Genomic DNA, 11,968 nt, shown 5'->3' on the forward strand with positions numbered 1-11,968 from the left:
GTGTGTGTGTGTGTGTGTGTTTCTAGAGAGCTAGTCGCCCCTTCTCTGTGCGTTTGAGCAGCAGAGTAGCATGTCTGTGGCAAGGCATCCAAAACATACTGATGAGGATTATTACGCAACAGACGCACTGCTGTCTTTTAAATGTCTCTTCTTTCATTTCCTCCATGAGAGACACAGCGGGAGGTGTTTGTCCACCTGAGACCACAGAGACCACGGGCTGCAGATTCTTAACAAAAACAGCGACAATTGGCCAATAAATTAACATTTAAAGAATAAGACAGCCTTCATACATGGACACCATGAGATAAGGTGGCAACGCAGGTGATAAAACACCTTAAACAACAATACCGTCGCCCACACTTCGTTCACACACACACACACACACACACACACACACACACACACACACACACACACACGCTACATTGAGTAATCATCCTGTAGCATGCTCTGTGCTCTTGTGGTCTGAAATACTAATGTGGTTATGTAGAAGGTCGTGATCCAATATACTGAGCTCCCCTTAAAATCCTCCCATCCAATCCATCATACCTTTGTTTGCCCCAAATGCCTCCGTATCTTCCTCTATTATATATATGTGCAGTATAAGTATAATGTTGAGGTGGGAAAAAAAATCAATTCACTTATGTAAGTGAATTTCCACAGAAAGATAATTTGATCTTTTTTACCAAAGACACACCTAATATATTGCATCATATCCGTTCCAGTAAACAGAAAATTATGTGAAATACAAGCATGTTATGTCTTCTTGCAAATTAATTCATGTGGCGTGCATTAATTCTTAGTAAAACAATTAGTTTTAGAACTGTCTCATGATATATTGTCTCTAGAAGTTGTGACGCTCCTATTGGTTGCTGGGATGTGGGTATGGCCAATACGGCTGATGACTGACACCTGGATGAGTTAATTTCTCCCCATGTCTATAATAGGAGTAGCCTGGGAACTCTTCTCCCCTCCTTGAGGTTGCTGTTTTTTGATTTGGTTGAGTTCTTTTGCCTTCTACATTGCGCCTTCAAAACCTTCACACATTCATCCACCACACTCATATCTGATAAACTGGTAGCACAGTTAAGTTTGTATTTAGTATTTTTTTTTAAGCTTTAATTTGTGGCAATGGGCCTTTATTAGATTGACAGCTTTAGACTTGAAAGGGGGAGTGGGGGAACGTACTACATGCAGCAAAGGGTCGCAGGTCAGAGTTTAACAACCCCGATCGTTTAGTTGAGGACTAAGTCTCTGTATATTGCGCCCACTCTACCAAGTGAGCTACTCAGGCACGCTTTGGGTATTTATTTAATAAGCCACAACGGAGTTGTTCCACATTTGTCAACCCTTTGAGCAGGTTGTGACATGGGGCTCGTCCGGTTGTGGCATGGGGGCTCGTCCGGGTCGTGACATGGGGGCTCGTCCGGGTCGTGGCATGGGGGCTCGTCCCGGGTCATGAAAAATTATTAATCAACTTTAGTTTTTGTTTAAAGAAGTAAAAGAAAATTGCAAGTCCCTTGCAATATCCAAATCACAAAAAGTGAACTGGCACCCATGTGCAGAGAAAGAACTGAACGAGCGGATGGCCGCTAGAAATTGTCGTATTCTGTCTCCATCATAAATAGTCGGAAGGAAAATGTGCTTATAGCCTATTGTTGAATTATCTTTAAGGTTTATTTGTACTGGGATTGTATGTATTTGGGTATTTGTCGGTTGTTTGGAGTTTCTTAGTGGACTTTTTGTTTTTGTGTCTGCTTTTTGAAGTATTTGTCAGTGTTGTCTACTGGAATGAGTTTGTGTGTCTGTATATCTCTGTTGTTTTTTTATTGATATCGGGTCCTCCAAAAAGCTTTTTGTATCTCGTTTTTCGGTTCCCCGTTTCACACGGCATCATACAATCCGTGTACCATCGAAACTGTTTAAATGATAGGAATGACGTGGTGAATTAGACTAATTATAAGAATCAGAGCAAAAGCTATCGTCCCAGCCCGAAAAGAACACATTCAAATACATGAAAAACAAACTAGGATTAAAAGTAAAAACTGTGACCCCCCCCCCCCCAAAAAAAAACCCCACATAACCCATTGAGGTTACCTGTATGCTGACCCATTTGCTGTGGCATGGGATCGGGACCTGCAGAGGAAGAGTGCGCACAGGGTTTCGGGACCGCGAACTGTGGCGGCTCCCTGGGCAGCTGTAGAGACGGCGGTGGGGGTGAAGCGGGGCGCGGTGGCGGAGGAGGCGGCGGGTATCTGTGGGGGCAGCCCAGTGGCTCCATCCTTACGGTGCAGAACATTGCTCCCTCACTCTCCGCTGGTGCGCTTCACCTGCGCTGCAGGAACTGCAGAACAGCAGAGCATGACGACCGGCCCACACAACCAAAGCGGCAGAAACACGCCAGGAAGGTGTCAGGTGCCTGCGACATCACCATTGCGCTGGACAGGACGGCCGAGAGTCCCCGCCTCCCCGCTCCCGCCCCACCGCGGCCAGGCAGAGGTGATTTTTTTCAGGTTGGCAGGACGGGATGTCCGCAAAGTTCGTTGTCTCTCGTTGTCCTGTGCTGTCCTCTTGGGGTCAATAAGCCAAATTCTCACTTTAATCACATTTGGTGATGAATAAAATAATAAAAATGCAGATTACATGCTGAAATTGCAATTCTTGGGCGCTGTATTCCAAGGTGGGAACAGAAAGAATAAAAAATCACGTGATCAAAGTGTTCAAGAGAGCTGTGAGTTCGCCTTCACTTGATACTGATGCTTTAAGTCCAGTAAAGTCACAATACCTTCAAAAAAAAGGAAATCTGGTTCCAAAACTCCAAATAAACAGCTGTGTTCAGGGTCGGTTTGTTCAACGCTTCAAAAACAAACAATTAACAACATTAAAAAGACTTTTGCTTTCCGTGATGAAGTTATCAGGATAGGTGTCAAAGAACCTAGAATTGCCTGCATAAGTGATAAATTATGTAATTAAATTTCAAAAACAGTTACATAGATAGTTGCTGGTAGTCATTCATTATAATCTGCACCTCTTCGGGACTACTGCATGTTGTGGCAGTTAGTCTTGGCTGGTTTTTATGAAGACTGCCGTTAGCATCTTCATAAAATGTGAATGGCATACATCATTCTTATTATATGAAATGTCATAAAATACTTCACTAGAAGTGCACAAAGTACCTGAATGTCAAAAGTTAAGATGAGGGTTAATTGAATTGGACACGGCGGCAGGCTCGTTGCTCACCAACACTGGTTTAGACAGAAATTGATGTAATTCACAGGATGTTCCCACGTTTGAGGCGTTGGCAGCAGAAACTGGGCGTACAAAATGATTTTGTCCAGCAAATTGTTAAACCAACAACAACAAAAAATCTTTTAATCTTTAAAATAATGTATATAGTTTTTCATTTTGACTTCACGAAAAGCATAATGCTTATATCAGTTACTGAATGGTCCAAATTTATAAATTGGATCAGAAAAATGCAAGAATCCCAAAATACATATCTTCTTTTTGCATTTAAATATTCTTTCTGTGCAGAGCTCCTCTGCAGCACTCCTCATTTAAATGAAAATGTGTCTGAATGGCAGGATAGACACACTACACACACCACAGACACCACACTGTTATTCCACAGATCACAGCTGTGCCTTTAGTGTGTTTCAACAGCACGAACACCCATTTAAATTCTTCCCAAAAAGCTCCACCAGACTCCTTTCAGTAATCCACCTTCTCCCGGTGTGTGGAAACTTTTCCATATTGTTCTGACAAAAAATGAAGTTGCGATGGCATCGTCATCTGATTTTTAAAGCCGGAGAGAAAAAGAGTGATGTGAAACCCTGTTGGACTCCTTTTGCCACGTGAAGTCAAAAAGCTGGTCCCCTTCAAAGGCTGCAGGGGGCCCGGCTGTCGGGGGTCGGTCTACACCGCTGGTTGCCGAATTCTTCCTCCAGATCCAGCGGGACTCCTTGGTGTCACGCTGCTCTACAAAGACACACAGGGAGGCAGACAGACCATCGTCAGCCTTATCAGAGGACACATTCAGACAATATTGTCAACAGGTGAGAACTCGGGTGCTTCTAAATCTCAGCTGCTCAGGCAGACTAGGGGATGGTGCTATCACTTTGAATATAGATATTCCCAGGGATGTCGGGTAAGAGACGATAACTGAAACAAAACCTTAAAAACAGACACTTGCACTTTTTCCTGTTTATGTTCAAATAATTAACTACTCAGTTATTTCTTCCACGCTCTGCTCTACCCACAACACACTCTGAACAGTCGTAACTCTCTTACTCACAGTGTCAGGTCGTGCAATTATGTGCAATAACCCAGCAACACGTCTCTAAACACCACCTGTTTGCTGGTTCCACTTATTATTCCACTCTGTAGTGGAAACAAGCTACGATGTAAGTTAACAGGGCAACTGTCCAGCTTGTATTTACCTTCACAAAGTGTTTTGTTTTGGCCCTCACAGCCTCAGATTATATTCTACGTGTCTGACAAATTATGAAAGGATCCCTTTGGAGAGAGACCTTTACAACCTCTTTGAGACCTTTGCATTTAAAAACAGCTCTAAGTCGCAACGCTAACCCACCAGACTCCTTAAAAAAGCAATACTTTTAGCATGTATAGAGCCAACATATTCCACATACAGTATAACAGTAAACCGTGCTAATTTCAACCAAACCTAGAGTCGTGATGGTTTGAACAAGTGGAAAGACGAACACAAAACAGCTTTTCCGTTTATTTTGTTTCTGTCGACTTGATGAAGTGTGTGTTATGATGCTAAAATTACCTTATTTACATGGAGTCTGGTGTGTTTAGCGAACACAATTTACATGTTTTATTTAAAAAAAGGATCTTACTCTTTAACAAAAGGTCGACCGCTTAGAAATCCTAACATTAACAGCTCTCTATGGTTCAGCTGACCAGGGTTTTTTTAATGGCGCCAGAGTTTTTGTTTTTGAACGTCATGATAACCCCGTCCCCCCCAGCACCTGACGTAACCGGTTCTACTCTAGACCAGCGCTAAGTTGGTGCGAGTTGGAACCCGTATTCTTGGTCATAACAGGTTATTTTGTGTGGAAAAGCAAAGAACCGGTTCGATATTTGGCACTGACTCAGAACCGACCAGAACATTTGTGAGGAAACCACCGGTCTGCTGGCTCTCAGGCTGGGAAGATCCAGCTGGTTCTTGAACTGCGAATAGAACCAGCACCAAACTGCAACAGAACCAGAACCAGCACCGGTTGGCCTGGTGGAAAAGACATATCAGACCACGGTTGTTTTGGTTTCCCATCCATGTCCAAAGCTATTTGCTTTTTATATATTATATTTGATTTAGATATTGGCATGACTCCGAACCACACCAGAACTGCCTTGGTGGAAAAGGCATTTTGGATAACTGGCGAGTAGAACCAGCACCGAACCAGCACCAGAACAGAACCAGCACCTGTTTCTTGGTGGAAAAGACACATCTGAGAACTGGTGTTAGACAAATGACACTTTGTCCTGCATTACAGTTACATTATAGCACGAGTGGAGTCACAGTTTTTGTGTCAATTTCCTCTTCCTCTCCACATCACCTTTGCACACTGTCTCTTGGTCTCTAGTGTCTCTCGTGTCTTTGTGTCATTTGAAATTGTCGAGCAGAGGATTCAATCGCGCGCTGTCGGTGAGGTGGCCCGGCCGCTGATATTTCAATCTGCGAGCGCTGATGTGGAACGGAGCCTTTGTTTGCTCCCCACGCTTCCTGCCTGTCTGCCATCATCCTCTATGATAATCCTCAGACCTCCACCCCACACACGTACACCACTCAACTATTTATATCCTTCCTTTTGTCTTTTTTCCTCTTCCTCTCATTCGGAACACAGACTGAAAGATAATTGATGTGATTTAAAGGGACTGAGTTGTTAGAACTGAAGGGCAGCAGTAAATGTGAATAGGCAAAATTAACAACGTTGATTGTGCGGACGTTTTCCATGATTTATCATTCAAAGCCGCATAATACAAACCCCATTTTATCCATGGACGGCTACAACGTGAAGGCCCAACAGTCCTGAGCAATGTCACACAAAAAAGGAGTCAAAGTGCTCAAATTGTAGCTGAAGGCAATGGTTAAAGTTATCATTAGCAAAAAGATCCTCACATTTAACCCTTTGAACTCTGCAACAACTGGCGTCGGTATTTGGCTTCTTGTGATGTCATTTCTAGGGAGTATCTTCAAATGCTTCACGACCCTCAAATCAAGACGACCTAAGCTTAAAAAGGTTATTAAATCACTAAACAATCATTATTAATAAACTATGAAATCGAAAATGTGTCACAAATTAAAGAAATTCAAAAATTGGACACGTTTTTCATTCAATTTTACTAAATAAACACAAAAGAATTGATAACTAATATTTCTCAGTGTAGAAACATGAACAAAATAACAGTCCAAGTTATATGAATTCTGTAAATGTTTAAGTTTTTGAGATATTTTTTTTTTTTTCGTTCTATGAGCAGCGTGTGATGGCGTTTTGAAAGTTTCATGTGTCAGGAATGGTGTCGCGTGGTTTTGGGTGCTGTAGCTGTCATGCTTTTTAATTTAAGATCCATTTAAAAAGGATCACGGAAACGGTTCTCTAAGAGTTAGAAGCCGAAACCACAAATATTGAGAACCTGCTTAAAAGAAAAAACTTGACAATTAATCAATTTTCTGCCGATCGCTTGCTTTCTTAGCACTAAAAAATCATCAAAGACGCTAAATTTAAAAGATGAGAAGTTGTAAAATGGCAAAAAATCTAAAACTTTTGGGCACATTTTGGAACGTACATTACTTACTGCACAGTTTGCATGAATAATAATCAAGACAATAAAACTCAAAAGCTGATCTTCCAAAATCCTTGTGTGTGTGCATGGTGGAAGGGGACCCTGGTCTTAAATGAGGACCAGAGTGTGTGTGTGTGCATGGTTAGGGGGGACCCTGGTCTTAAATGAGGACCAGGGTGTGTGGTGTGCTGTGCAGGGGGGACCTGCTAATGAGACCAGGTGTGTGTGTGTTTATGTGTAGGGGGGACCCTGGTCTTAAATGAGGACCAGGGTGTTGGGGTTTGTGCATGTGTAGGGGGGACCCTGGTCTTAAATGAGGACCAGGTGTTTGTGCATGTGTAGGGGGGACCCTGGTCTTAAATGAGGACCAAGGTGTTTTGTGCATGTGTAGGGGGGACCCTGGTCTTAAATGAGGACCAGGGTGTGTGTTTGTAGGGGGGACCCGGCTTTAATGAGGACCAGAGTGTGTGTGTGCATCTGTATGGGGGACCCTGACTTTAATGAGGACGAGGGTGTTTGTGTGCATGTGTAGGGGGGATCCTGGTCTTTTATGAGGCCAGGGTGTGTGTGTGTGTGTGGTGCATGTGTAGGGGAGGGGGGACCCTGGTCTTAAATGAGGACCAGGGTGTGTGTGTGCATGTGTAGGGGGGACCTGGTCTTTAATGACCATTGTTGTTGTGGTGTGTGTGCATGTCTAGGGGGACCGGTCTTTGAGGACCAGGGTGTGTGTGTGCATTCTAGGGGGGACCCGTCTTTATGAGGACCAGGGTGTGTGTGTGCAGTGTAGGGGGACCCTGTCTTTAATGAGGACCAGTGTGTGTGTGTGTGTGTGTGTGTTGGTGTGTTGGCATGTCTAGGGGGGACCTGGTCTTTAATGAGGACCAGGGTGTGTGTGTGTGTGTGTGTGTGGCGCATGTCTAGGGGGGACCCTGGGGTTTACTGAGGACCAGCAATGCTGGTGGCAGGGGTGGGGAGGTGGGCGAAATGAAAGTTTTCCTTCTTGAACTCACGTAAACCTGCGACCCTGTTTTCAGGTTGATCTCCAGATTATGTGAGGACTCCTTGTTTTGCTTCAAGGACACTCTCCAGTCCTCCAGCCCCTTCCTCTCCTCCGAGGTTTTTAAAAAGCAGCCCGTCTGTCGTCACATTTCACTCAGAGCGCCGGATCCACGTGAGGTTGGTGTCGGGTGGAAATCTCAAAGGAGGAAGGAACCTTAGTTTTTTTTGGGCTGTTTCCCTGTATTTCAGAGTGAGAGTGGATAGACGGGAAAGGTGGGAGAGAGATTCGAACCTGCGCTGTTGCAAAGGCCTCAGCCTACAATGGGGCGCACGCTCCGGGTGACCCACAGGCCCCCCCAACAATGAGTTCTTTACCTGCTAGGCAGGACTACAGATAAATTAGCAAATTGGCTAACACTGGTGCATTTGCAGAATTGTTGATTAATGTGCGTTATTGCGTCAATTAATAAAAGTGACCTACTCGTGCCCTTTCATTTCTTTAAAACAGTGACTGTTCTACTAAAGTTCTACTTTTCAGGAGCGGTATTCGAGTTTCATTTGCAAGATATCAAGTTGTATTCGCGAGATCTCGCAGATCCACGGTAGTGACAGGAAGCTGTTTTGGTGTGTGGATGATACCATCACATGTTTTGTTTACCTACCAAACCTAGCTCGCTAGTAGCGCGATACTTGATTCATAATCTCCAAAAAAACGACCTCCATGGTCAGCAAAGTTGCACGCTCCACTTGACCCAGAGACCGCCCCAGCTAGTAGGTTACAGATGAAAAATAGCCGATTGGCTAACACTGGTGTCATTGCAATTGTTGATTAATGTGCTTTATTGCGTCAAATTAATAAAAGTGACCTACTCGTGCCCTTCATTCTTAAAACAGTAACTGTTCTACTAAAAGTTTTACTTTTCGAAGCGATATTTAAAAAGTTTTTTACTTGCGTGCAGGTCCGTATCTATGGAGCCCCGGAAGTGACATGGAGGGGGGGGAAAAAATAATAATTAAATAACTAAAAAACATGCACAGGGGACAAACACTTTTGCGAGATCTTGACTTTGTTCTGCAAGATATCGGTTTCATTTTGCAAGATTCGAGTTTTAATCGCGAGATCTCGCAGATCCAACGGTTAGTGACATTGAGGCTGTTTTGGGTGTGGATGATTCCATCAACATGTTTTGTTTACCTACCTAACCTAGCTACTAGTACGCGCTGCTTGATTCTATATTCTCCAAAGTGCAACGGACGTGTGATGCCTCACTCTGTGTGTGAGCTCTCTGTTTTACCTCCAGAGAGAAAACAGAAGCTCAGCAATGTGCAGTGCTACAAAGTTGAACCATGTAAACCTATTCTTGACAACCTTAAATACAAATATGAAGCTGAAAATGAGCAGAATATGCAGGCACTTTAAGTTCAGCCTACATTACCACTTTCTGCTGGTCCTGTGTAGCAGCTCTTCTAATCGCCTTGTCTTCTCCCACAGGTGTTCCTAATCTGGCCTGATTGTGGAGGTCTACATAAAGAAGGCAGCCCAGTCTCAGCAGACTGATGTGTTGCTTTCCGTTGTGCCATGACACCAGTTTTGAGAAGATGTGTCCAGCGGTGGTTTAGTGTTTCCTTGTTTGGTAGTTTTTGGGTCGGACAGCACCAATGTGGGCGGTTGCAGTGTCTCTCCTCATTTCTGTTAAGTTTGACCAGCCTTTTTTTTTTTTTTTTTATTCTTTAGTCACAAAACTAGAGTCAACTGATAAGGTTCTGTGAGCATTGCTTTGATTAAAAATGCTAATTTCAGCTCAATGGCATGCTAACATGCTGATGTTTAGCAGGTGTCTCCCCCAATGTGAGTCAAGTGCAGATTTGAGTCGCGCATGCGTCACTTTGCGACCAAGTAGCATACCAGACGCTAACGAGACTTCTGTAATGTCAACAGTAAAAATGGACCTATTTAACCAAGTTAAATCACTGCTAGCTTAGCTACAGCTAGCATCAAACACAACAAAGGCTGTCAGGTGAATGGTACTTTGAGCTAACGTTACACCAAACAGCCATTGATAGCTACAACGTTTTTGAAGGATTCCCATCTCTGTTATTGTTTGTAATGAGAAAAGTTGTTTCATGGATTTCCAAATATCAGTATGACCACGTTATGCCCGTAAACAGTTAAATCTGAGCATGCTCAACTCACATTGGGGAGAAACAGCGGTATCATGTTCACTATTGTGTTAGCAACACATTCTCATCCCATCTCTCAAAATATGGACGCTTGGTCAGGTGCCTTTTTGTTGTTGTTGTTGTTGTTATTGACTAAAACTAAAATTAAAGGAGACCTTTAGCTTAAGGGGACCAGATTCTTCAGACAAAATCCGGGGACATTTTCAGCTCAAAGGGATTTTCCTCCAAAACACTCATGTTTTATTTCTGTAAAACTTAAAACGGGGACACTAGACCTAGAGCTGTTTCCCCCCAACAGACAACATCATGGAAAGGATTTCTAAGGAGGTCGACCTTTCTGGTAAAGATTAAGATCCTTTTTTAAAACATGAAATTGCGTTGGCTAAACCCACCAGACTCCATGTAAATAATCAGTGATTTTAGCATCGTAAAACACGGCTTTCTAGAACATCTCTGAGCTTGTCTGGAGCGACTATCGGCTCCGTTTGGTCAGGGTTTTCTTTCTTTCATTCCAATATCGGGTCTGTCGGTCACAGTGGAAACCGGGGACAGATCCAGCCGGGGACAGATCCCCAAAACCGGGGACTGATCCTGGAAACATCTGGTCACCCTAGTCTAAAAACACGTTTCCTCTCTCCTTGCATGATCTCCTCAACTAGGCTAGGCCACGGGCCTGCTCACACAGTATTTGATCATATTGGCAAAATGTATCTCATAAGCTTAAGGAAAATCATTTATAAGAACATTATAACTACATGTTGTATAAAACACCAAGTTGGAAGCAAGATACTGAAACATTTTCAAACTTAAACATAGTTTAAGAAATTCAAGTATCTGCCAGTTGCTAGATTTATCTTTTTTTTTTTTTTAATGTCAGCTTCAGTTATGTTTTTGGTGAAATACAATCCCTGAATTGATTTACAGGCAAAAAATAAAGTTCATGATATTTAATTTTGCTTAAAGTTACCAACAAGGGAACTTCTCATGGACCCTGTAGTGTTTGGGACCACGCATGTCCTCAGTGTGTGTGTGTGTGTGTGTGTGTGTGTGTGTGTGTGTGTGTTGTGTGTGTGTGTGTGTGGTGTGTGTGTTTCTAGAGAGCTAGTCGCCCTTCTCTGTGGCGTTTGAGCAGCAGAGTAGCTGTCTGTGGCAAGGCATCCAAAACATACTGATGAGGATTATACGCACAGCGCTGCTGTCTTTTAAATGTCTCTTCTTTCATTCCTCCATGAGAGACACAGCGGGAGGTGTTTGTCCCTGAGACCACATAGACCACAGAGACCACGGGCTGCAGATTCTTAACAAAAACAGCGACAATTGGCCAATAAATTAACATTTAAAGAATAAGACAGCCTTCTACATGGACACCATGAGATAAGGTGCAACGCAGGTGATAAAACACCTTAAACACACAATACCGTCGCCCACACTTCGTTCACACACACACACACACACACACACACACACACCACACACACACACACACACCACACACACACACACACACACACACACACACACACACAGGTCCGTGTTTTAATCATAACCTATTTGGTGTAAAAACTCACCTTTTAATTATTCTGGCGCCTCCGACGACATGACGCACTCAGCTCGTGTCCGCGCCAAGTTTTATGTCCAAAATAAATAATAATGAAAAAAAATGAAAAAAAAATACTGAAACAAATCGATGGTAAAATTATAAAAAATTACAAAAAACAATTTCGTGCGTCCGTTCCTGTCGTGTGTGTGTGTTGTGTGTGTACTGTCCACCGGCTCCGGGCAAATGATCCCCCGTTAAAGGATTTGAGAGCCTTCTCTCTCTCTCCTCTCCTCTCTCTCTCTCTCTCTCTCTCTCTCTCTCCTCTCTCTCTCTCCCCCTGCGCGTCGTGGTTTTGGATGTCAGAGTAAAAAAAGAGGTTATCGGTTCACCTGGCAGCCTTGCTCCTCCCTCTCTCCTCCTCCCTCTCATCCTCCCGTC

The 11,968-nt window shown here is 43.4% G+C and overlaps 1 protein-coding gene across 1 annotated transcript in view; it reads right to left on the reverse strand.

Moving 5' to 3' along the window:
- The window catches only part of prr7 (proline rich 7 (synaptic)), a 33,290-nt gene extending 21,431 nt beyond the window's left edge, over positions 1–11,859 (reverse strand). Inside the window, exon 1 of the mRNA XM_032534629.1 lies at positions 11,559–11,859. The gene's annotated coding sequence lies outside the window, so the exon portion shown is untranslated. The remainder of the gene's footprint in view (positions 1–11,558) is intronic.
- Positions 11,860–11,968: the final 109 nt, after the last annotated feature.

This window comes from Etheostoma spectabile, chromosome 13, assembly GCF_008692095.1.
Source record: "Etheostoma spectabile isolate EspeVRDwgs_2016 chromosome 13, UIUC_Espe_1.0, whole genome shotgun sequence".
Lineage (NCBI taxonomy): Eukaryota > Metazoa > Chordata > Actinopteri > Perciformes > Percidae > Etheostoma > Etheostoma spectabile.